The following is a 26,745-nucleotide window of genomic DNA, read 5'->3' on the forward strand; positions in this document are numbered from 1 at the left end:
CTGTGGGTGAAATGAGAGATCACTCTGCAGCGTCAGAAAACTATGGGCCTCAGCTGCAGGTCTCAGGTAAATGCAGGAAGCCGCAGGCCAGGACAATCTTCTGAGTCCTCCTCCTGTTCCATTTGAAACCAAGAGGTAACTTGAAGGGGGCGGGGGACCGGAAGTGGCATTCTGATTGATTAGATATAGATAAGCTTGGAACTTTGTTTTCTTTTCTTTTCTTTGGAAGGATATGATTTGGAGGAGGAGGAATATCACCTCCCCTACAAATTCCAAGATGAAAGAGGAGGAAATGAATCACAAGAAAAGAAAAAGAAATGAGGAAGTAAAGCTTTAAAAACGTTTTTCTCACACAGTGAATCTACCATAGGTGTTTTAAACACTGTAGAATACAACATTTCTCCATTACATTAAATGGCATAAAATAACTAACAAATAAAAGTAACAGATTCCCAAACAGTCCTGAAATGCATATTCATGCATGCCCTATGTGCTTAGGTTTTTGTTGTTGTTGTTGTTGTTTAATACTATGCTATTTAGGGAAACCAGCCTATAAAGCAAACATGGTTGTCTTTTCTCAGAAAATGTCATTTTACTTTATTTCATTGATTACGCAATGTGTGGCTTAAAAATTAATTCCACACATTACACATTGTTTCTATCCTCTCATCGACAGCCATTAAATCCAGTTATTTTACATTTATCAATTATTATTGTGTCTCCAGGCAGGGTTTCATCTAGAACCCAATTGATAACTTTAGTATTTTAAAATTTAGATCCGTCTATTATGTAACTTTGAAAAATTGCCATTATTTGATTCTAGCATATCTGTGAGTTGCAAATGTTTCCATTTCGTTAGGTTTCAGCCAGTCTGTGTACTGCGAGGATAAAAGAGCAATCTAGGGGAGGATGACTGAAATTTGCATAATCATCACAAGACCGGAGAACAGCCTAGCTGGAATAATGCAAATGATAATCTTGATTATACTTGTTAAATTTAAAGTTGTTTAAGACTAAGAAACAGATTTTCTTGGTTCCAAGAACTTATTATGCTACACAGAGACAGCTCCTGTTGCTATTCTGGCCCCATTTCATGTTCCACAGCTCAGTGTGCAGGCTTCTTTCTTACCCACCGAACTTTGCTTTTTCCTAAAGGGTAATGAAAACTTATGTGTGTATATGTCTTACATGTAGAATGTGCTTTCTCACAACAGATCCCCCTTCGCAAACTAAGGCAAGCTCTAATTATTATCTTAATTTTGCAGACAGTGAACCTGAGGATCTGAGAAAGCTTGAATGACTGTCACCTTGGTGGAGCTGTGCAGGGACCTGGAGCCCTTCCGACTGCAGCTGGAGCATGTCATCTTCGCTGGCCTCTCACTGGGAGGCCAGACAGGGCGCAAGGCCATCATCATCATTCTTAAATTATTTTGCTTATTTTTGGAGGGCATTTAATGCACATGGCACAGAACTTCAAAAGGTACAAGGGGTATGAATGAGAAGTCTCCCTCTCTTTCTTGTTCCCTAACCCCTCATTTCCTTCTAGAAGAAATACTGTCATCGGCTTCTTGTCTACCCTACCAGAAATATTCTATACGGATATTCTAAATCTCTCTGAAATATTTTATTGTCTCTTCCTTCCTTCATAAGAGTGATATTTCAGCTGAGGAATGAAAAGTGGTCCGATTCTGGATATAATCTGAAGGTAGAGGTGATAGGATTTACCTGGGGAGAGGAGGTGAGGTGTGAGGAAAGGAGAGGAGACAAGGCTAGCTCCAAGGTTTTTGGCCTGAGCAACAGGAAAGATGAAGTTGCATCTACTTAGATGGAGAAAATTTGGGATAAACAGGTTTGGGGACTGGAGGTCAAGTGTCAGGTTTTGGGCCTGTTACATGTGAGATGCCTTGGACACACTGGAATTGAAGTGTTGGGAGGGGATTCAGATAGATAAGCCTGGAGGTGAGGGGAGAGGCTGGAGATATTAATTTGGTTTGGATGCTATGGCCAATGGAGAAGGTGAAGCGAGGACAGAAAGGAGGTTCAACGACTGAGCCCTGGGGCACTCCAGGTGTAGGTGGTCAGGAAGACGGGAGGGACCTGTAAAAGAGACTGAGAAGGAAGGATCAGTGAAGCAGGAAGAAACTAGAGTGTGAAGTTCTGGAAGCCGAGAGCAGAAAGTGTTTCAAGGGAGGGCGGACAGGAGGGGTTGTCTATTTCCGAGATATTTCATAAGCCAAGGAGGATGTCTGATCATTGGCTGTAATATATCCTGTGGGACTTTGGTGATTTGGATAGAGCAGTGGGGACAAAGGCTGATTAGAGTGGTTAAGAGAGAATTGGAGACAGTACCACCCTCCATGAGTTTTACTATAAAGAGAAGCAGAGAATGAGAGGTTAGGTGGAGGGGGAAGTGGGGTTAGAGGAGTTTTATTTTCCTCTATGATGGGAACAATAATAGCATGTTTGTATGTTTATGGGAATGATTCAGTAAATGGGGAAATACAGATGATGCAGGAGGAATGGGGGAAGGTGCTGAAATGATGTGCTTGAGTTGGTGAAAGGGTCTGGATCTAGTGCCCAAGCAGAGGGGTTCACCTTGAATAGGTGCTAGGACTGACCAAGCAGAAAAAGGATGGGGAGACCCAGTACGGGAGCATAATGCTGGTGTATGGGTAGGTGCGTGGGCTACAGCAATGTCATCCATATAATGGATTATTAGTGCTGCAGGGAATTGATTGCATATAGGCAAAAGAGCTTGGTGGACATAATGTTGACAAATCATAGGACTGTTCTTCATCCCTTGAGGTAAAACTACCCATTGATATCGTGCAACTGGCTGTTGGTTGTTTTTTACAGGAACAGAAAAGGCAAATTTTTCCCTATCCTGCCTCGCTAGAGGTATAGTAAAAAACCAATCCTTTAAGTCTATGATAATCATTGCCCAGGAGACAGGTATCATAGTAGGTGTGGGGAGACCTTGTTGTAAAGGTCCCATAGGTTCCATAACTTCATTAATAGCTCTTAGATCTTGTAGTAATCTCCATCTACCCGATTTTTTGGGTATAACAAAAACAGGTGTATTCCAAGGGCTAGTGCTTGGTTCAATATGACCAGCCTGTAACTGCCCTTGGACTAAAATCATTAATTGAGACATCTTTTCCTCCTTAAGCGGCCACTGCTCTACCCATATTGGCTTTTCAGTTTTCCATTTAATGGGTAGCGGAGGAATGTTGGCAATGGCCGCTGCTAAAAATTTTGAACATGAAGCGTAGCTCCCCACTGCTGAAGCAAATCTCTTCCCCAAAGATTATAAGGGATATTTAAAATTAAAGGCTTAAAGTAGGCTACTTGTCCGGTTTCCCCTTTACATGGGAGGTATTGAGAACTTTGTAAAGGATTGGGAGCATAGCCTATACCTTGGACCCCTACAGAAGAGGTTTGAACTGGCCAGTTCTCTGGCCATAACTGAGCCGAAATCACGGACATGTCTGCTCCCGTATCTATCATCCCTTCAAACTGTTTTCCCATCATTGTTAACGTACATAGAGGTTTTTGTTGAGAAATACTGGTACTCCAGTAAACATCCAATACATTAGTACTCCCAAACCCTTCCTTTCCCCTGGATGTTTGGTGGCTTTGAGGGACGGTATATGGTAAAAGTAATAACTGAGCAAGTCTTTGCCCTGTAGTTATTACAGAGTACGAGCCTGTAGACACCAGAATTTTAATCTCTCCCAAATAATCAGAGTCAATAACCCCAATATGCACATTCAGACCTTTCAAAGTTACACTAGATCTTCCGATCATTAAGCCCACCAATCCTTTAGGTAAGGGACCGTAAACATTGGTACCTATTAAATAAACTTTATGTATCTCAGTTAGTTCATAGTCCTTGGAGGAGGCCAAGTCCAGGCTGGCACTCCCTTTGGTGGCCGAGAAGAGTTGAGAGACATACATTCGGCTGTCTGCTGAGGGGAACTTTGCAGGGAGTAGCCCTGGTATTGTTTTGGGGCGCCAGGGCGTGCGCTCCTCCGGGCGTTTCCCGAAGGGTCTAAGGGGTATCCATCCTTATGAAATTTGGATCTACACATCTTTACTGAATGACCCGACTTTAAACATCTCTGATATACCTTGTCTCCTATCTTAGACAAACTCCTTTTTTTTGCTTCTCTGAGGGCAATCTTTTTAAAAGTGACCCCTTTTATGACAATTGTTGCATGTCCCCTGAGATTGCAAGGTCATCATTTCAAACATGGTATGTAATTTATGCGATTCGGTCCCTACGTTCTGACATGCTTTTATATAATCACCTATATCTCGCACAGTGCCTCTTAAGGGGCCCATAGCAGTCTGACAGTCCCGATTAGCATTCTCATAGGCCAATTGTATCAATAAGTTTTGTGCTGCATCCTCATTCTCAACCTGCCAAAAAATTGCTGTCTGCAGTCGGTCTATAAAATCCATATAGGGCTCAGTCGGTCCCTGCCTAATATTAACGAAGGACCCATCAGGTTTTCTATGCTCTGGAATCTGCTTCCAACATTTGGCAGCTATGCTGGAACACTGCTCAAAAACTCGTTCATCCATTTCAGTCTGTGGAGCCAAAGTAGCATAGTCCCCTTCTCCATTAAGCATATCAACTGCTATAGGAATATTTTTTGACAATTTTTTTGACAGCCTGCGCTCCGGCTTCATCTCGATAAAGACTCAGCCACATGGCATTCTGAGCAGGAGTCAGCAAGGTTTTACAAAATACTTTCCAGTCCCAGGGGGTCATATGAAATTGTCCACCTATAGCCTCCACCATACCATGAGTATAAGGGGAATGCAAACCATTTTCTTTAATACTTCTTTTCACTTCCTTAAAGATATTATATGGTAAATACTCATGGGTAGGGTCCTCCATAGGACCAGTAGGAAGAGTCACCGGAAGAAGTAAGCATCCTTCTTTTTGGGCTTCTCTAAGACACTGAAACATGGTCCCTTTATGTCCCCCTCCCTTAATTGAGAAAAGAGACCTAGCAGGGGGCCTAAGAGGTGGCTTAGAAGGGGGAAAGGACTGTCGTATCACTGGGAATAGGGGGTCAAAGCCCCGTGGATCTGGAGGAGCAGTGGGATCCTTAGAGGAAGGGGTCTCATCATCCTCTGAATTGGAGTCAGAAACTTTAACTACCACCCCTTCAGAGGTCACTGCAGCCCGCAAAGGGCGCAAAGCTACCTCAACCATAGACCATGTCCCCAATAAGTGACCTCTGATAGTTCCCGACTTATCCTGCTCCTCTCCTAGCGTTTTTCCAATGCGTGGCCAAACCGTGGTATCTAGAGTACCCTTATCCGGGAACCACGGACAGTGATATTTCACACACTGCCAAAGTGCAAGCAACTGTTTATCCTTAATCTCACAGCCTGAAACTTTTACCAGCTGTTTTAAGAGATTAAAGAATATCTGTTGCTCTTAAGTCATGGAATTCCCCATGGTTAGATCTGATTACCTACAAAAGTAGTCCACTCCTGACACTTTCGGTTTCGCCGTCGGTGCAATCAGTCCCGACCAGCTCCTTCGAGGTCCTCACACGGGGCACCAATTGAGGAGCTGCAAATAAGACACCACTCTCGAGGGAAGGCGAATGGCCAGAGGCAAACAGCCAAAGGCAATCTTTACTGTCCAAGCTTCTAATATATATCCTTTTGTTATAAAACTTTGTTACATAAAGTGTTTTTTCTTTTTTACACACGATTCCGTTATAGGCTGTAACATAGCAATCACTATGGTAGGTATGTTATGTGTTCTTGGTACTAAGGTTACCTCTATAGTAACTTTACTTCTGTATACCCAATGGGGTGAGCCTTAGGTTACTTCTATGGTAACCTGGGGTGAGACTGAGGTTACCTCTATGGTAACTTTACCTCAGCCAATAAGGGTTTGTTATGTGGTCATGATTCCATTGGTTAGGCCCTGTAACCAGGCCCTGGTTATGGAGCATGTGGCGTTCCACAGCGTCCCTGTAACCAGCCTTGGTTATGGCCTGTAACCAAGGATGAGGAATCTAGATTTTGATCACCACAGGTAGGTGTGGACATGCTGGCTTGTGGGGGGTTTCCTGACTGTGTTTTGTCAGTGAAGTAGGCAAAAAGGTCAAGGTCACCAGCGGGGAGTGAATCTGGGGAAGGTGGTGTTAGAGGTCTGAGGAACAAGAAAATATGAAACAGGTGACTAGGAGATGGGAGAGGCTGTAATCATTGAGCAGCAGGGAGCCCTACGTGAGCTGGGAGCCCTAACTTGAACTGAGGGCGCTCCGCATGGATTTTAGGTTTTCTCTAGTCTGTTTTAGCCACGTGGGTACACGTCTAGAGTACGCAGAAATTACACTTAGTCAGGCCTGCAGTTTTGCCTTTTGGTTTCTATTAATGTATGTTAATATGCCATTATATGTTTATAATTTATTTTAAGCCATCATTTATTTAAAACCAAACCCATAAAAGCCAGATATTTTAATTAGACAGCGAAAAATGCTCTAAACATAAGGGCAAAAATAATGTTCCTTTAATATTAATAACCCTTTAATAATTCCAGCCACAGATCAATTTAAACTTATCTTTAAAATCCATTATCATTTTATCCACATTTTCTATTTCAAGCAACACTTATTTTTCTTATCTTCTTGCAACAGAGTACATCAAGAGGGCCAGAATGAGGCCACTAAATATTTACTTATAAATAAACTTAGTTTGGCCAGCTGATGTGTGTCTGTGTTCTATACGTGGCTACCTTAAGAAAAAGAACCACATTTGGCAAATCACAAAACAATACGTGTTTTGTTTGCTTGTCTGACTTGAAACAGTTTACATATTTTTGATAGTTTCTCTTCAAAGCGTGTGCAATTAGCACTCTGAACACACTCGAACGATTTGTTTCTATGGGAGCGCGAGCACTTCTCTGGCAGTATATTAAGAATTTTGATACTTGGGATTAGACCTTCTCATGAGTTCAATTCAGTAACTGGACTAAACTCTCTAAGTCAGTACATGCAAACTCTTGCGCTGTTGAGCAGCAAGGCTGTAGTGTTGGGATTCGAGAGGTTATGGGTGGAGAGGAGCCCTATTGTTGGTGCTGCCAGGGTGGATAGAATTCGAGGAGTGAATTTATAAAAGACCCAGTTCTGTTAGATTTCTTAAACTTTTCTACAGACTTTCTTAGAATGCTTATGTTTTATGCAAGTTCTGTATTCTGCTCCAGTTTAGCTTAGGGTTCAGAGCATGCATGGCCTTTGCAGGCAGAAAAATTGAGTTCAGAGTCCCAGGTCTGTAACCCATGAGCTGTGTGATTGGAAAAGTTACTTAATACTGTCTGGCCCAATTCCAGTTGTGGACATTGAATATGCAAAGTGCTAAGCAGAGTGCAAGGCATTTAATAAATGCTCAATTTATTGTAGGAATTAATATACATACACCCATGCTTTAGGAAAATAAAATATAATTACTAAATTATATTACTAACTTAGTAATATAAAAATATACTTTAAATGGCTACCACTGAATAAAATGTAAACATTGCAAAGGACCCTGTGGGATGGGCACAATTCTATGGACTGGTGTGCTCCTATCCTGCAGAAACAGGTTGTAAAAGTGGGTGGGGTGACAGAGACCATCCTTAGGTCAAGTGAAGGTCAAGTGGCCACCGAAATCACACAGCCAGGCTAACAGCTCAACTTGGATTAAGAGCTGGAGTCCTGAGCCTTGGTCCCACTATCCCAGTGCTGCAGTTCATGAATTTCAGTAAAAAATAAAAAGTTATAAGCCCTTTTACAAAGAGTAATTTAATACCTTGGGAGAAATTGGCCTTAAATTATTTAGCAATGTCCCTCACCTCTAAATAATATTAAATATTTTTAGAAGACTCCAAACCACTGCCTTAATTTTCTGATTCCAGTTCGGTCTCTCTCTCCCGCCGCCTCTTTTCTCTTTCCCTTCGTTGTTACTACCCTAACCCTTTTCAGTGTATGTGCAGTAGTGTTAAGTATATTCACATTGTTGTGAAACAGACCTTTAGAACTTTTTCGTCTTGTAGGTCTGAAACTACATTTCCATTAAACAAAAATTCTTTTGTCCCTCTTCCCAGCCCCTGGCAACCACCATTCTCCTTTCTGTTTATAGGAATTTGACTGCTTTACATACCTCATAGAAGGAAATCGTACGGTATTTGTCTTTTTGTGATTCACTTATTTCACTTAATATAATGTTCTCAAGGTTCACTCATGTTGTAGCACGTGAAAGAGTTTCCTTCTTTTTAAAGGCTGGAGAGTATTTCATTGTTCAGTTCTCTAAAGTTTACCTGATTACCACATCTGCAGGAGCATAGCTTTGTCAAACCCCAGGCTAGTAGCTCAGACACTCTATTTAGGTTTTATGTTACCAATTAGTTGACTTAGCTATTTATTAGTTACAACTCTTCCCTTCCTCAATCCACATTAGCATAAAGTTTGCAAATAAGAAAGCTTCATCCTAGACCACAAGTATATTAGGGGCATCATCTCTCTTTTAACCAGAGAGGCTGGCAGAGAATCTTCCATTACCTTTCACATTGATGATCTGCATTTAAAAAATTCTTTGGGACTTTTGGTCAAGAGGGCAGCAGAGGTAAACGCAGTACTTGAATCCTTCCACAACCTCATAAAAACTGCAACTAAACTACAGAACAATCATCATTCAGAACCTCCTGAAATCTAGCTGAATGGAAGTCCTACAACTATGGATGTAAAGAAGCCACGTTGAGACTGGTGGGAGGGGTACGGATGCAGAAAGGCTGGTCCCACACCCACATGTGTTCGGTAAAAATTGGGAAGCATATCTCAGCTGTTGAGGTCACCACTGAGGTGCGAGGGGTCCCAGCCTCACACCAAGTTCCCCAGCCCAGGGTTCCAGTACTAAAAAGAGAAGTCCCATAACTTCTGGCTGTAGAGTGTGGCTGAGCGTAACAGGCTTCTGGAGTCCCAGGCAGTTCCTCTTAAAGAGCCCATGCACGAACTTACTCAGACTTGCTCCCTCTGAGTTCTAGCACTGGGGCAGCAGCTTGAAAGGCACTAGGGACATACAGGGAGGAATTGAATTGTCTGGCATCAGGATGAGAGCTGGAGTGCTGGCAGAGGTCACTGTTCCTTTTCTGAGATTCCCTGCCAAACACACACACACACAACGCTGGCTGGCGGGTGCCATATCTGAGTGTCCATCAGCCTGGCTAACACTGTTGACCATGCCCTGGTTATTCCCTGAGACCCTGCCCCACCCAACTTGTGGGCCCACCCAAGCTATTTCCAGTGGCTTTTCCATACAAACTGCCTGTCTTGGCTCCTGTTGCAGACTTTCTGAAAATCTCTCAAAGGTTCACAAATTGCAAACAAGCAGCATCTGGCCTTGGCATGCTCTATACCTCTCACTAAGTGGCCCCAGGTCCAGCATTAGTGGCAGCTAGCCTTGGTTCAAAACTTGGCCTTCCCTGGGCACCTCCAAGCCCGGCACAAGTAGCAGCCATCGGCAGATCACACTGTAGCTCATACTGGGTGGCCCCAGGGAGGGCATATATAGGTGGTGGCTGACTTTGCACCTCCCAGGAGGTACCAAAGCCTGTGCACCCAGTGGACAGCTTCAGACCATGCCAGATTACAAAACCTACCACTTCCATGAGCAACACATTCAAGGGGCAGTCTTGCTGCGCACCAAAGCCTGCTGAAGGAAGTCCTGCTCCATAGGGTTGGCTCCTGCACAGCAGCTCCTCTGCTGTAGTCGCAAATGGACTTCACAGTCAACAGGCCTGGGGGTCAATTGCTCCCTGTGATGCTAACAGCAATCAAACCTCAATTACAACAAGACAGTGCATGCAGCCCACACAGGGGTGCACCTGTAGTGCCCAGTTTGGGTGACGGGAGGCTGTGCCATTGAGCCTTACTGGACACCTGTCTACCAAGCCTGGGAGACAGAGCATCTCTACCTGATACATAGAAACAAACAGGGAAGCAGCCATAATGCAGAGACAAAGAGATAGGTCCCAAATGAAAGAACAGGAAAAATCTCCAGAAAAAGAACTAAATAAAATGGAGGCAAGTATCTACAAGATACAGAGTCCAAAACAATGGTTATAAGGATGCTCATAGACTTAATGAGAACTTCGAGGAATTTTGTGAGAACTTCAAAAGCATGAAAAAGGACACACAGAAACCACAAAAAAAGAACCAGTCAAAAATGAAGGATACACCAACTGAAATGAAGAATATTGGAATCAACAGCATAGGAATGGACTACAGGGAATCAACAGTAGAGTAGATTAAGCCAGGAATCAAATCAGTGATTTGGAATATAAGGAAGGAAAAAAATACCCAATCAGAACAGCAAAAAGAATCACCCAAAATGAAGATAGTGTAAAGAGCCTCTGGGACAACTTCAAGTACCAACATTTGCATCATGGGGGTGCCAGACGGAGAAGAGAGAAAACAAGACATTGAAAATCTTTTTGAAATTTGGGAGGATATCTCAGGATCGAGGAGTCCCAGGCCCACACCAGGCCCCCCAGGCCAGGGTTCCAGTGCCAGGGAGATAAGTTTTTTGCAACCACAACTTCTGGTTGCAAAAAACAGCTAGGATTGAGTCAGTGGAACAAACTGCTGGATCCCTTAGCAGTTCCTCTTAAAGAACCTACACAAGGACTCACCTTCTCAGGCTCACTCCCTCTGAGCTGCAGCAGTGGGGTAGCAGATTGAAAGGCACCAGTAATGTTTAGGGAGAAACTGAAGTATCTGGCATCAAGGCAAGCAGAGGCCATTGTTCCATTCTGAACCCTCACCCAACTGAGCCAGCAAGCTGGTACCATACTGAGACTCCATCAACCTGGCTTATACTTTTTGCCCCACCCTGGAGATCCCCTGAGACCAACCTACTGGCCCATCCAAGCTGCTTTTCCATATGAATGGTTGGTCTTAGCTTATGCTTTACAACTTCTTAAATCCTCTCAAACAAGGAACAGCTGGCCTCAGTGAGACTCAGGCCAGCCCAGGCCTGGCACTAGCAGCAGCCATCTCAGACTACTTTATAGCTCAGGCAGGGTGGCTCTGGGCAAAACACAGATGGGGGCTGACCTTGCCCTGCACCACCCAGGAAACCCCAGAGCCTGTGCACCCAGTGGGCAGCTGCAGTCCATGTCGGAACACCACCACCTTGCCCCTGCACAGCTGGTCCTCCATGAAGCACAAAGGGTGGTGGGGTGGTCAGTGGTCATAGCCAATCCTTGCAGCTGATTGGCCTGGGTAAATCCCTCCCATTGATCTGCCAACAGCAATGAAGGCTAAACTACAAGAGGAGGGTGTACTCAGCTTACATGAAGGGCACAGCTTGAGTACCTACCTTAGGTGATAGGGGAGGCTGTGCCACTGGACCCTACAGGACACCTACTACATTAGGCCACATTATCAAGACACAGAGTCAACGCATCTCTATCTAATACATAGAAACAAGTACAGGGAGGTTGCCAAAATGAGGAGAAACAGAAACATGGCCCAAATGAACAAACAGATCAAAATCCCAGAAAAGAGCTAAAAAAATGGAAATAAGCAATCTATCAGATGCAGAGTTCAGAACACTGGTTATAAGGATGCTCAGGGAATTTAGTGAGGAATTTAACAGCATAAAAAAGATCCAGTCAGAAATGAAGGATATACTAATTGAAATAAAGAACAATTTACAGGAAAACAACAGTAGAGTGGATGAAGCTGAGAATCAAATCAATGATTTGGGACATAAGGAAGCAAAAAACCAGAACAATAAGGGGAAAAAAAAGAATCCAAAAAAATGAGGATAGTATAAGCAGCCTCTGGGACAACTTCAAGTGGTTCAACATTCACATCATAAGGGTGCCAGAAGGAGAAGAGAAAGAGCAAGAAACTGGAAATTTATTTGAAAGAATAATGAAAGAAAACTTCCCTAATTTGGTGAAGGAAATGGACATGCAAGTCCAGGAAGCACAGAGCTCCAAACAAGATGGATGCAAAGAGGCCCATGCAAAAACACATCATAATAAAAATGCCAAAGGTTAAAGATAAAGAGAGAATCTTAAAAGCAGCAAGAGAAAAGAAGTTAGTTACTTACAGGGGAGTTCCCCTAAGACTGTCAGCTGATTTCTCAAAAGAAACTTTGCAGGCTAAAAGTGACCGACAAAAAATACTCAGAGTCATGAAAAGCAGGGACCTACAGCCAAGATTGCTCTACCCAGCAAAGCTATCATTTGGAATCAAAGGGCAGATAAAGAGCTTCCCAGGTCAAAAAATCTAAAGGAGTTCATCATCATCAACTCATTATTATGTGAAATGTTAAAGGGACTTATTTAAGAAAAAGAAGAAGATCAAAAGTATGAATAATAAAAGGCAATAAATATATATCTATCAACAATTGAATCTAAAAATCAAACTAAGCAAACAAGAACAGAGACAGAATCATGGATGTGGAGAGTGTTTTGATGGTTGCCAAATGGGAGGGGCTATGGGGGAATGGGTGAAGAGGCAAGGGGATTAAGAGGTACAAATAGGTAGTTACAGAATAGCCTTGGAGATATAAAGTACAATATAGGAAATGGAGTAGCCTAAGAACTTATATGTGTGACCCTTGGACATGAACAATGGTGGGGGGCATTGCCTGAAGGAGTGGGGTGTCTTGGTGGAGGGGGGCAAGGGGGAAAAAATCAGGACAACTGTAATAGCATAATCAAGAAAATATAGTTAAAATTAGAAAAAGAAAAGGAAAACCTTTTTGAAAAAATAATGATGAAAACCTTTCCTTACCTGGTGAAGAAAGCAGACATACAAGACCAGGAAGCACAGAGAGCCCCAACCCAGACACATCACAATTAAAATAAAGACAAAGAAAAAATCTTAAGAGCAACAAGAGCTAAGCAGTTAGTTTTCTACAAGGGAGCTCCCATAAAACTGTCACCTGATTTTTTAATAGAAACTTTACAGGCCAGAAGGGAGTGGCAAGAAACATTCAAAGTGATGAAAAGCAAGGAACTACAACCAAAATTACTCTACCCAGCAAAGCTCAGTTGGAGTCAAAAGACAGATAAAGAGCTTCCCAGATAAGAAAAACCTGAAGGGGTTCATCACAACCAATCCAGTATTATACAAAATATTAAAGGGTCTTCTTTAAAGAGAAGAAAAAAAGAGAAAAAATATTAACAATAAAATAAATGCATATCTAGCAACAATTGAATCTGAGAAAAAAATTAACAAGCAGAACAGAAACAGACTCACAGATACAGAGAACATTTTGACGGTAGACAGACGGGAGGGGTGGTGGGCTGGTGGGAGAAAAAGGTGAAGGGATTAAGAAGCCCCAGTTGGTTGTCACAGAATAGTCAGGGGGATGTAAAGTACAGTTAGGGAATATACGGTAGTCAATGACATTCTGGTAACTGTGTGGCGTCAGACAGGTATGAGCTTTATCGGTATGATGTGCACCCGAAACTAATATAATATTGTATTTCAACTATAATTGAATAATAAAAAGTGATTAAGTGCAAAAATAAAAATATTCTTAATAATATAAAAATTAAATTAAATTTCTCTCTAAAATGACTTATTTTTTTCTCAACTTGTCATATATGAAAGCACTATCCACAACATTCTCAGTTTTAAAATGCTGGATATTTCAAAAAAATGCATGCTTGTGAGTGACATGATAAATTAATTCTAACAGTGGTAACATTATTTTTTTCTAAAACCAAAATGCTAATGGCAGGATTATGGATGTAATAATTTTCTTTTTGAAAAAAATTTTTAAAAAGGAGGAAAGGGAGGGAGAAAGAGGGAAATAGCAGTGTGTCCTCTAAACACTCTTTGCTCAGTCTACTTCTCTTTGCACAGCCTCTACCTGAGTACAGACCCGAGATCCTGCTGTGGCCTCCAAACCCATCTTCCCACGTATGTTCTCTTCTTCCTCCACACATTCTCTAACCTGCAGTCTTTGCTCATTCTAAGGTGCAGATCATCTAGTTTTGCTTTCCTTTCATAGGATGAATTTAACTTGTTAAATTGTGTCTAAAATCTTACGAAAGCCCTCACTGGTGTGGCTCAGTTGGTTAAGTGTCGTCCCACAAAGCGAGAGGTCACTGGTTCAATTCCCAGTCAGGGCACATGTCTGGACTGCAGGCTGAGTCTCTGGTTGGGGCACATGGTTGGGGCACATTCGAGAGGAAACTGATCAATGTTTCTCTCCCACTCTTTCTCCCTCTCTTCCCCTCTCTCTAAAATAAACAAGATCTTCAAAAAAAATCTTTCTGAAAATACCAAACTTCTGCCTTTTCTTAATCAGGCATATCAGCCAAATACCTAACATTACACCAGTGAGGCCTGAAGATCCCAAATTGACAAGGCATCCAGGTTTCCTTGAATCACAATAATAAATAGTGAACACGTACTGAGTGTAATTCTGAGCACTTCAAGTGTATTGACTCTTTTTACAAAATCAACAATAATCCTCACTATCATTTATTGGGAGTCTACTTTATATTCCAGACCTCTTATGTCCATTAGCTGACACCTTTTAATCCACCCTGCAGGGTAGGTATTACTGTCTCCATGAGGAATATGAAATAGGGGAAAGGGCTTCTAGAGGGTCAGGTTTTGCTCAGGCCAGTCAGCTAGGAAATAGCAAGGTCCGGATCAACCCACACAGGTTGGCCTGCCCTTGCTCTCTGTCCGTGCCCCACACCGGCGCCACACTGCCTCCTGGACAGGAGCCACTCCCATGCCTAGTGGGTGCCACATAGAGAATGGTGATGTAAACGGAAATGAAAGCATTGTGGCAAAGTCACGCAGGCTGTTTTGCTATTGCGTGTAGGGGAACAAAGGCTGGCACTGAGTGGAAATCACCAAGTCCATCGCTTGCCACTGCTTTGGTTTCAGGTTAGCTGTGTAGTGATAGCAGGCTCAGAAGTCCTTGGCATTTGGTGAATCACAGAATCGAGACCCTGGGAAAATTTCTCATACCTTATTTACATAAAATTTTACTTTGATTGCTTACACTCCTCAGGAAAAAAACCCCCAACAAAATGGGGGGTAATATTTACAGATTTATCTTAGCCCAGAGTCTGAAGGAGAAACTGTCTTTTGCAGAGTTTGATTAACCACAGACTTAAATTTCAGGAGGAAGTAGGCAAAGAAAAATCGACAAATCATGCCTGTCACAGGCTTAGTCTGTTAAAGAAAACTAAAGAGTGAGCTTATAATTTCTTTAAATGGAAAAAAAAATGTTGTGTCTGGATAAGTTCTTTCAGGGGATGTCTCAAGAATAGGGGGTGCATCGTGGACGCACAGGGCCCGGACCCAGCTCACAGCCTGATGCGAGTCCTTTACCCTGTGGTCGTGTCTGATGACGGGGAATGCATACTTACATGTTTATGTAAGGATGATTTCCTCATTGTCATGTCCCTTCATGGCTCGTCCAGAGGAGGAAGGAAGAGAGGTCAGTGGGTATGTCCCAATGTCACCCGTGCTAAGTGGAGAAAAAGGCAGTTGGGTGCTCCTCTTGGCCTCTTGCCGATCTGCTGGGTCATTACTGTCCTATCAGGGGAGAAACAGCACTTCCGTCAGCAGGCTTGGGTGGGGGCAGCAGCCTCAGCCAGCTGGCGGGCATGCCCCTGCGGCCTCAGACTGCTCCGTAGAGGTGGTTTAGGGCTTCCTCTTTCAGGAGCTAATTAGTACAGGCTGCCAGCTCCTCCACTTCACCTCAACCAATCCAACATGCTTATTCAAACCAACATTGCTATTATACCAATCATTTCTTTCACATATTTGGGACAAAGACTTAAGCTAATTTAGCCCTCAGTCTGTCACCTTCAGGCCAAAGGCCTTTTATTTTGAGGCTTTGACCACAGGGTACCACCTAGGACCTGAAAAGATTTTGCCTTGAAGGCCCTCTGCTGGAAACCACCAGGGTAATCTCATCTACACCTTCTCCAAGTGAGATTTTTGGCGATTGTTTGCTAACATCCCATTCAAAGCCTCTTGCAACATTTTAGTCCAACGCAATGCAGTTGGCTCCAGTTCCAGTTTTCTTGGATGAGTCTGTCCAAGTCCCTCCCATTCAGATCCCATCTACTTATGGGGGGAGCCAACACTAGCTAAGTCACCCAGTCATCTGGAGGTGCTGGCATTTGGGGGTGCACCATGCAAGGTGGAGATAGAGCAGCACCCATGACCACAGTAAGATCTATTTTTTCACTTTTCTTTCCAACATATACAGTCCTTTAAAAAAAAAATCTCGGATTTAAAAAATAAAGTCATGTAAAGAGAGAGTGGAAAAAATGTAAATGAGCATGAACAATAGTGTTGGGATTGCCTGAGGGAGTGGGGGGGGGTGCTGGGTGGAGGGCGCGCAAACAGGAGAAATTTGTACAACTGTAATAGCATAATCAATAAAATATAATTTAAAAAAGATTATAAAAACTGACACAATTCCAAAAACTAGGAAAAAATGGAAATGAGCTTTTGCCTTGTCTCCCGTAGGCTGAAGGAACTGCCAAGGGAGAGGAGGTAGCGCAAAAAACCTTAGACCTCACGCCAACTATTGATAGTAATATTATGGTTAATATTCATTGAGTGTGGTTTTTGTTTCTTTTTCTTTATTTTCCCTCCTTCCTTCCCTCTCTCCCTTTCCTTTTTTTCCATTAAAAAAACAAAATGACACAAACCAACGAAAAGCTATAGGCTAAATTAGTTGATGATTATAGCATAATCTATACCTGGCCTCGATTACAAAGAAGATAACATGATTAGGGAGGAAACTGAGCTAGGATATCCGGACTCTTTTACACTGAAAAATCATTGAACATATAGCATGTATTGCTAAATTAGAAGGAAATGTTATGGCCCATCTATAGACATCAGCTTATTTGCAGACAATGAGGCAGGCAAATAAGGAGAACCAATTAGAGCCACCGGAACTGTTACTTTTTAGGGGTATGACCTGCCTCTCCTGTTTTGTAGGCAGTAGTGTAGGGGTGTCAAACTCATTTTCATCAGGGGCCTCGTGGGTGCCTTCAAAAGGCCAAATGTAATGTTAGGACTGCATAAATGTAACTACTCCTTAACTAGGGGCAAGGAGCTTGGCGCTGCCGCCAGGTAGAAACAAGGTGCAGGGCCGGATAAAAGAAGGTAGAAGGCTGGATTTGGCCTGTGGGCCCTGTGTTTTCCACCTGTGCAGTAGTGGATTAAGGAAACGAGGTAGCAAGCTAGGACTGGGGATAAATCCAGAGCATAAAACGGTGCGGAATCAGAGACCACACAGAATCTCATCAAATTAGGGCAGTGGGTAGAAGACAGGCAAGCGTATGCTGCAGCAGGGCCAGGCATAGAGAATTCTGAAACTGTCCTTGCCCCAGAACGTTTTTCCTTGCAGCTGTAACAGAAGCCAGTTTCCCAGGCAACGTCCAGTTTGGCATAGCCTGAAAACATGTGTTTCTGCAATACAGCATCATGTCTTGATAGGCAAATGCTGGCACGACTTCTCACAGTCTTACCAATCCAAGAATGGAAGCAGAGATGGTGCTATTGAGTAGCAATTCCCTGTTGTGGTAAATTTTAACCCTTCTGTTAAGTGCAGAGCTCCTAATGAACTTCCATTTCTTTGTAGCTCGTTGCAGCCAGGGTCTCAAAGTCTTAATGCTTCATAAGCTTCTTTCAGTTGTTTCTGTTTTGTTTTGGTGCTCACAGTGAATACAGATAAGTGGATACTTGTAGTACCAACATGCTGATATTATAGTTGATCTGATGGCTTTTGATATTTCTTCATCATTGGGCAGAGCTCACTGGCCTGTTTTCAGATAGATGCTCTGGTTGACTCAGAGATGGCCTTAAAAATACTGGTGTTTGTTTCCTTTGCTAAGGTATAATAATAATAAAGCACTGTTAGGGCAGTATTAAAAATCAAACTATTTATAACTTTAAAAAGTCTTCCAAATAACTTCAAACAAATCCCTATTTTGTGTTTAAGAACAGTGGGGAAATAGAATTTAAATAAACGACTGTGCTTTTTCATCCACATCTCCCGTGCCCTTGACTGGTTTGGTGTCATTATGAGTTTCTTCCACTCTCTCTCTCACAAGCTGAACTAAGGCGGGTTAGAGGGATTGTTTCGATGTGGTTGGGGAGTGTTATCGCACATTGGATCCTGACATCAGAAAGGCAAGGCCTGTGAGGATAGTCTCATGAGTGTGATGATAAACACGCACGGGCTGGATGACTGCACATTTCAGTGCATTCACAGCCATCTCCGTCCAGCATTTTCCGTGTTACTCAACACCGACTTAGCAAATGTTTACTTGATACCTGCGATGGATGCGGCATTGCTCTGGCTCTGCAAGTTGGGAGTGATGTGGATTCCTTTTTTAGAGGGCACGGAGAAACAATTAGAGGTTTTAAAGTAGGTGCTCCCTTAACACATACACACGAGTTAATATATATACATATATACGTAATTTTAAAGAAGATAATTCTAGCCTTGAGTGGAGAATAGATTTCATCCTCACCAACGGTGGATATTGCAATTAAAAATAATTTTAAAATGTCACAGGTGAAACATGTTATATAATTTTATTTAATAATATATGTTAATTTATAAGCTGCTTTTTAGAGCAGTTTTAGGTTTACAGAGAAAATTGAGCAGAAAGTACAGAGTTCCCATATATACTCTCCCACACCCAAAGATTCCTCTATTATTAAATTTTGCATTAATGTTGTACATTTGTTACAATTGATGAACCAATGTTGATATATTATTTTAACTAAAGTCCTTAGTTTACATTTGGGTTCACTCTGTGTTGTAACTTTTATGGGTTTGGAAAAAGGTATATTTGTATCCACCATGTTTCTTGAAGTCATATATCATCACGTGTCACATATCACGTATCTACCCACTTACAGTATCATACAGAATAGTTTACTGCCCTAGACATCCCTGCGTTGTACCTACTTATCCTTCCCTCCACTAGAATACTTGGCACCCACTGATGGCTTGTGTGTGTGTGTGTGTGTGTGTGTGCGCGCGCGCGCGCACATGCGCGACTTGACCAGAGATCAAACCCGCAACCCTGGTGTGCTGTGATGATGCTCTAACCAACCGAGCGGCCTGGCCCGGGCTCCTCTGATCTTCTTCTTATCTCTGTAGTTTGCCTTTTCCAGAATGTCGTATACCTAGTTGGAATCACACAGAATGTGACCTTTACTGACTGGCTGCTTTCACTTAGCAACATGCATATGAGGTACATCCATGTCTTTTCACGACTTGATAGCTCATTTTGTCACTAAATACTATTCTATTATGTGGGTGTACCACAGGTTGTTTATGCATTCACCTTTTGAAGGACATCTTGGTTGCTTCCTCATTTTGGAAATGAGGATAGAACATTCAAATGCAGGTTTTTGTGTGGTCATAATTTTCAACTCACTGGGGAGCATGATTGCTGGATGGTAGGGTAAGGCTAAATTTAGCTTAGTAATGAACTGCAAAACTGTCTTCTGAAGTGGCTGTCCCATTTTGCATTCCCAACAGCAATGAACGAGAGTTCCTGGTGCTCTGCACCCTTGGCAGCACTTGGTGGTGTCATTGCTCTCGATTTTGGCCATTGTAATAGGTATGTCTTTACTGTTTTAGTTTGTAATTCCCTAGTGACATAGGACGTTGGGCATCTTTTCATAAGCTCATTTACCATCTGTACCTTCTTTGGTAAGGCATCTGTTTAGATTTTTTGCCCAATTGAGTTTGTTTTCTTGTTGAGTTTTGAGAATTCTTTGTATATTTTGGATATAGGTTGTTTTTAAAAAATATATATATATTATTGATTATGCTATTACAGTTGTCCCATTTTTTTGGATATAAGTTCTTAATCAGATGTGTGGTTTGTAAATATTTTCTCCTTGTCTGTGGCCTGTCTTCTCATTCTTTTAACAAAATCTTTTGTAGAAGTCCCACTTACCAATTTTTCTTTCATGGATTGTGCCTTTGGTGTTGACTCTAACAACTCATTGCCAAACACAAAGTCACCTAAATTTTCTTCTAAGAGTTTTTATAGTTTTTGCATTTTACATTTAGGTTTGTGATCCATTTTGAGTTAATTTTTGTGAAAGGTGTAAGGTTTGGATCAATTCTCTGTCTTTCTCTGTTTTCTTCCTTCCTCCCCTCCTCCCTCCCTTCCTTCCTCCCTCCCTCCCTCCCTCCCTCCCTCCCTCTCTCTCTCTCTCTCTCTCTCTCTTTCTTTCTCCCTTTCTTTCTTTCTTTCTTTCTTTCTTTCTTTCTTTCTTTCTTTCTTTCTTTCTTTCTTTCTTTCTTTCTTTCTTTCTTTCTTTCTTTCTTTCTTTCTGTTTGGATGTACAGTTGTTCCAGTACCATTTGCTGAAAAGACTGTCATTTCTCCATTGAATTGCTCCCTAGTCAAAGATCAGTTTATTATATATCTGGGCTCTTTGTGCCGCTGATCAATTTGTCTATTCTTTCGCCAGTACCACCACATCACTATGGTTTCATGGTAAGAATCAAAGCCAGATAGTTTCAGTCTTCAAAATTTGTTCTTCTTCAATATTATGTTAGCTCTTCTGGGTCTTCTGCCCCTCCATATAAACTTTAGTATCAATTTGTCAACAGCCTCAAAATAACTTGCTGGGATTTTTATTAGGATTGAGTTGAATCTGTAGATTAAATTGGCAGAACTGATATTTTGACAATACTGAGTCTTTTTGTCCATGAACACAGCATACCTCTCCATTTATTTAGATCTTTTTTATTTCTTTCTTCAGTTATGTAGTTTTCATCACATACATCTTGCACATATTTCTTTAGATTTATACTTAAGTATTTCCTTTTCTTTTTCTTATTGGTGCTAATGTAAATGGTGTTGTTTTTTAAATTTCAAATCCCAATTGTTTATTGCTGGTGTATAGGAAAGCAATTACTTTAGCATATTAACCTCTACCTTGAAACTAATTAATGCAACTAATTACTCATTAGTTCCAGGTACTTTTTGTTGACTCTTTGGGATTTTCTACACAGATAATCATGTTTGTGAGAAAAGATGGTTTTATTTCTTTCTTCCCAATCTGTGTGTCTTTTATTTCCTTTAAAAATAATCTTATTGCATGAATTAGAACTTCTAGTACAATATTGAAAACAAATGGTGAGAGAGGACATAGTTGCATTGTCCCTAATCTAAGGGAGAAAGCATCTAGTTTCCATTAAGTGTGATGTTAGGTGTAGGTATCTTGTAGATATTCTTTATCAAGTTGAGGAATTTTCCCTCTATTCCTAGTTTGCTAAATTTCATATTTTTAAAAATCATGCATAGGTATTGGATTTTTTTCAAATGCTTTTTTTCTACATTTATTAACATAATCACATTCTTATTTTTCTTTTGCCTGTTAATGAGATGAATTACATTATTGATTTTCAAATATTGAACCAGTCTCACATACCTGGAATAAACTCCATTTCATCATGGTGTATAAATCTTTTTATATATTGTTGGATTTGACTTGCTCATATTCTGTCAAGGATTTTTGCCTCTATGTTTATGAGAGACATGGGTCTGTAGCTTTCCGTTCTTTCATGTTTCTGTCTGATTTTGCTGTTAGCGGAATGCTGGACTCACAGACGGAGTCAGGAAGTATTCCCTCAGCTCCTATTTCTGGGACGGAGTATAGAGAGTTGGCGTCATTTTTTCTGGGACTGGTACTTTCTGTTTCGGAAGACTATTAATTACTGATTCAATTTTTTAACAGATGTAGGCTTATTCAGATTGTCTATTTCTCCTAAGTATGAGTTTTAGTAGATTGCATCTTTCAAAGAAATGGTCCATTTCATCTAAGTTTTTATCTTTGTGGTGATGGAGTTGTTCATAATATGCCTTTATCATTCTTTTAAGGGTTATGGGATCAGTAGTGATGGACCTTTTTTCATTTCTGATATTACTAATGTGTGTCTTCTCTCCTTTTTGGTTTATCATTATATTTTAATACAAAATTTTTATTACAAGGGCAGATATGTTTCCATTTATCCAGTTTTATTTCTTTTCTAAACTACCAATTTATATACTTTGCTTGTTTTTCTATTTTATCGAAAGCTTATTATATATTAAATGTTAACTTTTTGCTCTATCATACATGAAGCTAATGTTTTATTCCAGCTTATTATTTTTCTTTTAATTTTATGTACATATTTTTGATACATAGCTCTAGATAGTCTTTCAGTATTTTTAAATTGTTTATTTCTTTGCTGTTATGCTAAATAATACCTAATATTTACTGATTATTTACTGTGTCAGGCATTATATATAAACTGATTTACATATATTATCCAAATTAAACATCAAACAGTCCATGTAGTAGGAGGTACATTTTCTCCATTTTATGTATGAGAAAACTAAGGCACAGATAGGCGAGAACCTTGTTTCGGTAAAGTAGGTACTTTACAGCCGGAGCCCTAGCCCTAAGCTCTTCCTAGTAATGCACTACCACTGGCAGATGGTATCATTTCCATATATGTTTTTATGGTTTTCCTATTTTTTAAAAAGGATGCTCATAAATACTACTTTGAAAATGTTGAGATTTTCTAATTTAAAAACATAGAGCCATATATCATAGCCCTTGCAAATTTAAAAGAATTCATTTATTTTGGAATTGGAACACATATATTACCTAGTTTGACTAATCTTGTGGAAAATTGGACTGATAGAATATTGGAAGGTGTGGGAGGACTTAGAATAGAGATAAAGACAACACAGCATTTTTTTAAAAACACAATTATTACTTACATGGGGAAAAGCCAGTAGTTTTTTTTTTTTAAAGGCATAATCACAGTGCCCTCAACCTTAAGTTCTAAGTCCTCTTTGCATGGACATAATAAAGTGAAAAAAATGAATATTTGACTTCACAAAAAAAAGTGAAGGGAAGGTGAGGAAGTGGAGAATGGAAAAACCAGGGCAGACAACTCTGATGGACTCAGGTATGATTTTCTTAGATCTTCCTAACTTGTTTCAACATCTGACCTTGAACTGTGCTGGGACCGTATGAGCAATCTTCTTGTTTCCGGATCTCACCGTGACAAGACACAGGAACTACATCTTCTACAACAGAACACCCCCCCGCCCCCCCACTCCTCTACTATCGTGCAGTTTTTTGGGAGTTGCTACCTCTAAACAAGGAAGACAGAGGAGGAAAGAGGGCAGGTAGAGGGAAAGGGATAAACTTGCAGCCATCAATTATCAGATGGTATTGAGTTGTAAACATGAGTATGGAAAAGAGACTGTTTCATTTTCTCACAATCCTCATTGTCTCTTTTGAGACATAGCTCCAACTTTAAAAATATTCCTAAAGACTAATCCCAAAAGACTAAAACAGGCTTCTTTTTCTCTCCTACAAGAACACATTTCTTCATTTAGTGAGTTAAATATATAATGCTAATAAATAATTCACAAATTCATAATGAAGACAATAACTTTCAATGGAATTACAATACAGAATAAATGGCCAGTGTCATTTTTGAAGGGAATAGTTTCATTTACTATCTGAGTTTGCCAGATTATACCTTCCCCTGCCTCATTCAAATCCTCGCAGTGTCCTGCTGCTTTCCCCTCTGAGGAACAGCTGTCCTTTAAATAGCACATGGAACTCCCACCAGTGTGACCTTTCTGCTTGGCAGGTCATCTGGGAATGTTAACTACAGTACTTTGTTCCACGGCTCCCAGAAGAGCAAGAGACCTTAATATTTGGAGAAGCACCATTGTTGAAACAGTCTGAGCAGTCTGCCGAAAATGACTGACTTCCTTTGCTCTGAAGAAGTTTCTCTTGTGTTCGCAAGAGGTAGGTATCAAAGGGACATGCATGGGTCTAAGCTAGTTCCAGTACTTGTAAAGAGACCCACCCCTGAGACAGGCAGGCAGTGGGGAGACCTCTGTTTCAGGAGCATGCGGGGAAGTGATCTGACGGGTGCTGGCAGCAAAGGGCAAGCAGCCAGAACTGCAGGGAGGACTTCACACGACGTGACCAAGCATCCCTACTGGTGGCAGAGCACACAGCAAAAGGCACCAAAAGCATGTGATGTTTATTTAACATCAGGTAGGTGGGCAGGAAACCAGGATTGCAGCTTAGTGAGGGCTGGAGCCAGGCAAAGGCACCCCAGCCCTGGAGAAACGGAGAAATGAAATGGATTAAAAACAACAACTCAGGAAAACAAATGCAGTTATCAAAATTGGGTCCTAAATGGCAGACTCTGAAATAATCTGGTGAAATGCAATCAGCAAATGAAGTTAGACTCTTAGAGACTATCTGCTTGCCTCATGTGACTTACAGGACTAGAGCAGTGTGCTGATCCTCATACAGAAATTTATTATCACAAGGTGAAAATACAATTCTAACTTCCCAGTGAACCATGATTTAAGCTACTCAGGGCTGAGTGCAGGGAAGCATGCCTTTGTCTCCAAGGGAGATGATGAGAAATGCTTGTTGTTTATAATGGTCATCCATAATTTTTTAAATTATATTTTATTGATTATGCTATTACAGTTGTCCTGATTTTTCCCCCCTTTGTCCCTGTCCGCCCAGCACCCCCCACTCCCTCAGGCCATCCCCACACCATTGTTGATGTCCATGGGTCACATGTATAAGTTCTTTAGCTACTCCCTTTCCTATACTGTACTTTACATCATCCGTAATTTTTAATCTTTGTGTTTTGGAGGTCAGCCAAAATTCCAAATCTTTTACCTTATCTATTATAGTAACCTAGGTGAGTGCAGATGGGGTAGTCTGAGTTATGGTGGTGGTCAAGGGAACAGGGACAAGGTGACGGACGGAACAATGACTAGGATGGAGTGGAGTAGTCGGCAACAACCACGAGCAGGGAAATAGTGGAGAGAATGGGCCCCTGGTGTTAATAGATAAACTTAGGCATATTAAAAATTTTGAGCTTACTTGAGCAAAAATCAATTTGAATGGGGCAGTGCCAAACCAGAAGTGGTTAGGAGTATTCTACCAAGACAGGCTCCAGGAGAGACTATTTATAGAGAAAAGAGAAGCAAAGCAAGGATGTTCTTGATTGGCTATGGCTTAAAGCTCAGTTGGCTGTTTGTAATTGGTTGTTCTCACCATTTTGATTGCTCAACCTTCAGACATTTGCAGCCTCAGGTTTCAGTTTTCTCAAGTAGGTACCACAGCACTAGAGTCTGTTCAGTCTATGGCCTCCTTGTTTAGTAATTTAATGCTGGTTTTCAGATTGCTTTGGACAACGAAGTGGAGAGTGATGCCAGCATAGAGTGGGGACAGTCGAAGGCTGGGATCTAAACCTGACTCCACTTTTTCTTCCTGCGTGAACTTGAGCCACTAACTTCTCTGAGACTTTATTTGTAAAAGCAAGAGTTGTTCTACTGACAAAGTTGTTGTGAGGACAACATGAGAGGCCACTAACTTGGCACCTATATCAAGTGTCTACTAATTCCGAGCCTGGAATTCAGAGTGCATTCAGTGTGCTAGAAGAGACATGCAAAAACATTTAATGCACTATTGAGGCAAGTTCGTAAGAAGCAAGGAAATTCCTTGACAAGTGGAATGGGGAAAACTGAGACAGATAGTTGAACAGACACCTGAGCAATGAACAGCCAGCCAATAAATTGCAAGATCTTATCTTCCCTAACCAAGGATATTCAGGAGCACATGGTTTATACCTCTCCTGCCCAGCCAGAGAGAGAGTAGTTTAAATCACCCTAGTCAGGGAGTCAGATAACAGAGACCCCGCTGGTGCAGTAAGTGCCAGCCAAACCCCAGAACGAATAAAGTCAGGGGAATAAGATAAAAAAACAAAACAAAACAACAATTTGAGCCAGACAAATCCAAGGTAAAAATGAAGCTGACCAGAGTATAACCCCAAGCTCCCCTGTATGCTCATTTTGAAGCAACAGCATATCAAAGGACACGACTGGAAAGCTGTTGAATATTCTGTTGAGACCCTCCCTTGAGACCTCCCCTGAAACACCCTCCTTCAGAAAACAGATGAAAAACCTGTAAGACAAAGGATGCCAGTTCCTGCTCTCTTTTGAGCATGGATGAGGCTCCCCCCTCTTTCCTCAGGTGTGTATCTTTGTTTTCTTTTTCCTAAGTGCTAAAGGTCCCCACAAGACTTGGAACCAGAGGAGCAGCAGGCAGTGGCAGCTCCTCCCAGGCTAAACCCATGAACTTGTCTCCAAGGATCCTCCTTCTGCCTCTGTGACTTGTTTCCTGAGTCCACACAGCCCAGCATGGCTCCCTTCTTCTGCCTCTGTGACTTGTTTCTGAAAGGGGCACAGCAGTCCCACCTAGGCCCACACCTGTTGCTGTGATCTTGCCTGCTCTATCTTAAGGTTTAATAAATGTACTCTCCAAATCACTTGGACTTTTATCTTGAAATTTTTCCTGCACAAAGTCAAGAACCTACATCTTCCAGACCTGCCTCGGCCTGGTCCCTTCCCGGTGACACTGCAATGGGAGAGGTGCTAAAATACCAGTGCATGTGAAGTATTAGAAGAGCCCCACATCATGCCCTCTGCTTGAAGAAGTGGGGAGGGATGAATGAGCATTTGAGCTAGGCTTGAAAGACTATGTTTTCACCAAAATGATCTCCTGTGATCTTGGATAAATTAATCTCTGTAAGCCTCCGTTTCCTCACTTGGGGATAGTGATAGTACCCATCTCA

At 41.5% G+C, this 26,745-nt stretch overlaps 1 protein-coding gene and 1 long non-coding RNA gene across 23 annotated transcripts in view; one reads left to right on the forward strand and one right to left on the reverse strand.

Annotated features, from left to right (window-relative positions):
• LOC123478221 (uncharacterized) lies at nucleotides 1-26,439 on the forward strand. 4 transcript variants are annotated; one of them, XR_006653372.3, is made up of 4 exons: nucleotides 1-135; nucleotides 1,266-1,480; nucleotides 23,725-23,885; nucleotides 26,174-26,439. It is a non-coding gene; the product is annotated as an uncharacterized lncRNA (long non-coding RNA). The 4 variants fall into 4 exon arrangements; XR_008426503.2 differs by lacking the exons at nucleotides 1-135; nucleotides 1,266-1,480 and adding exons at nucleotides 5,932-6,067; nucleotides 19,588-19,669; XR_006653371.3 differs by lacking the exons at nucleotides 1-135; nucleotides 1,266-1,480 and adding an exon at nucleotides 5,962-6,067.
• Nucleotides 1-26,745, reverse strand: part of PCED1B (PC-esterase domain containing 1B) — a 130,332-nt gene that overhangs the window by 21,060 nt on the left and 82,527 nt on the right. For 5 of the 19 annotated variants that reach the window (XM_045184411.3, XM_045184409.3, XM_045184408.3 and 2 more), the window contains exon 1: nucleotides 5,497-5,653. The gene's annotated coding sequence lies outside the window, so the exon portion shown is untranslated. Of the gene's footprint in view, nucleotides 1-5,492; nucleotides 5,724-15,430; nucleotides 15,806-26,745 lie in introns of those variants that run through there. The other 14 variants (XM_024575909.4, XM_045184404.3, XM_045184406.3 and 11 more) reach the window with 7 other exon arrangements.

The sequence above is a fragment of the Desmodus rotundus genome, chromosome 3, assembly GCF_022682495.2.
Source record: "Desmodus rotundus isolate HL8 chromosome 3, HLdesRot8A.1, whole genome shotgun sequence".
NCBI lineage: Eukaryota > Metazoa > Chordata > Mammalia > Chiroptera > Phyllostomidae > Desmodus > Desmodus rotundus.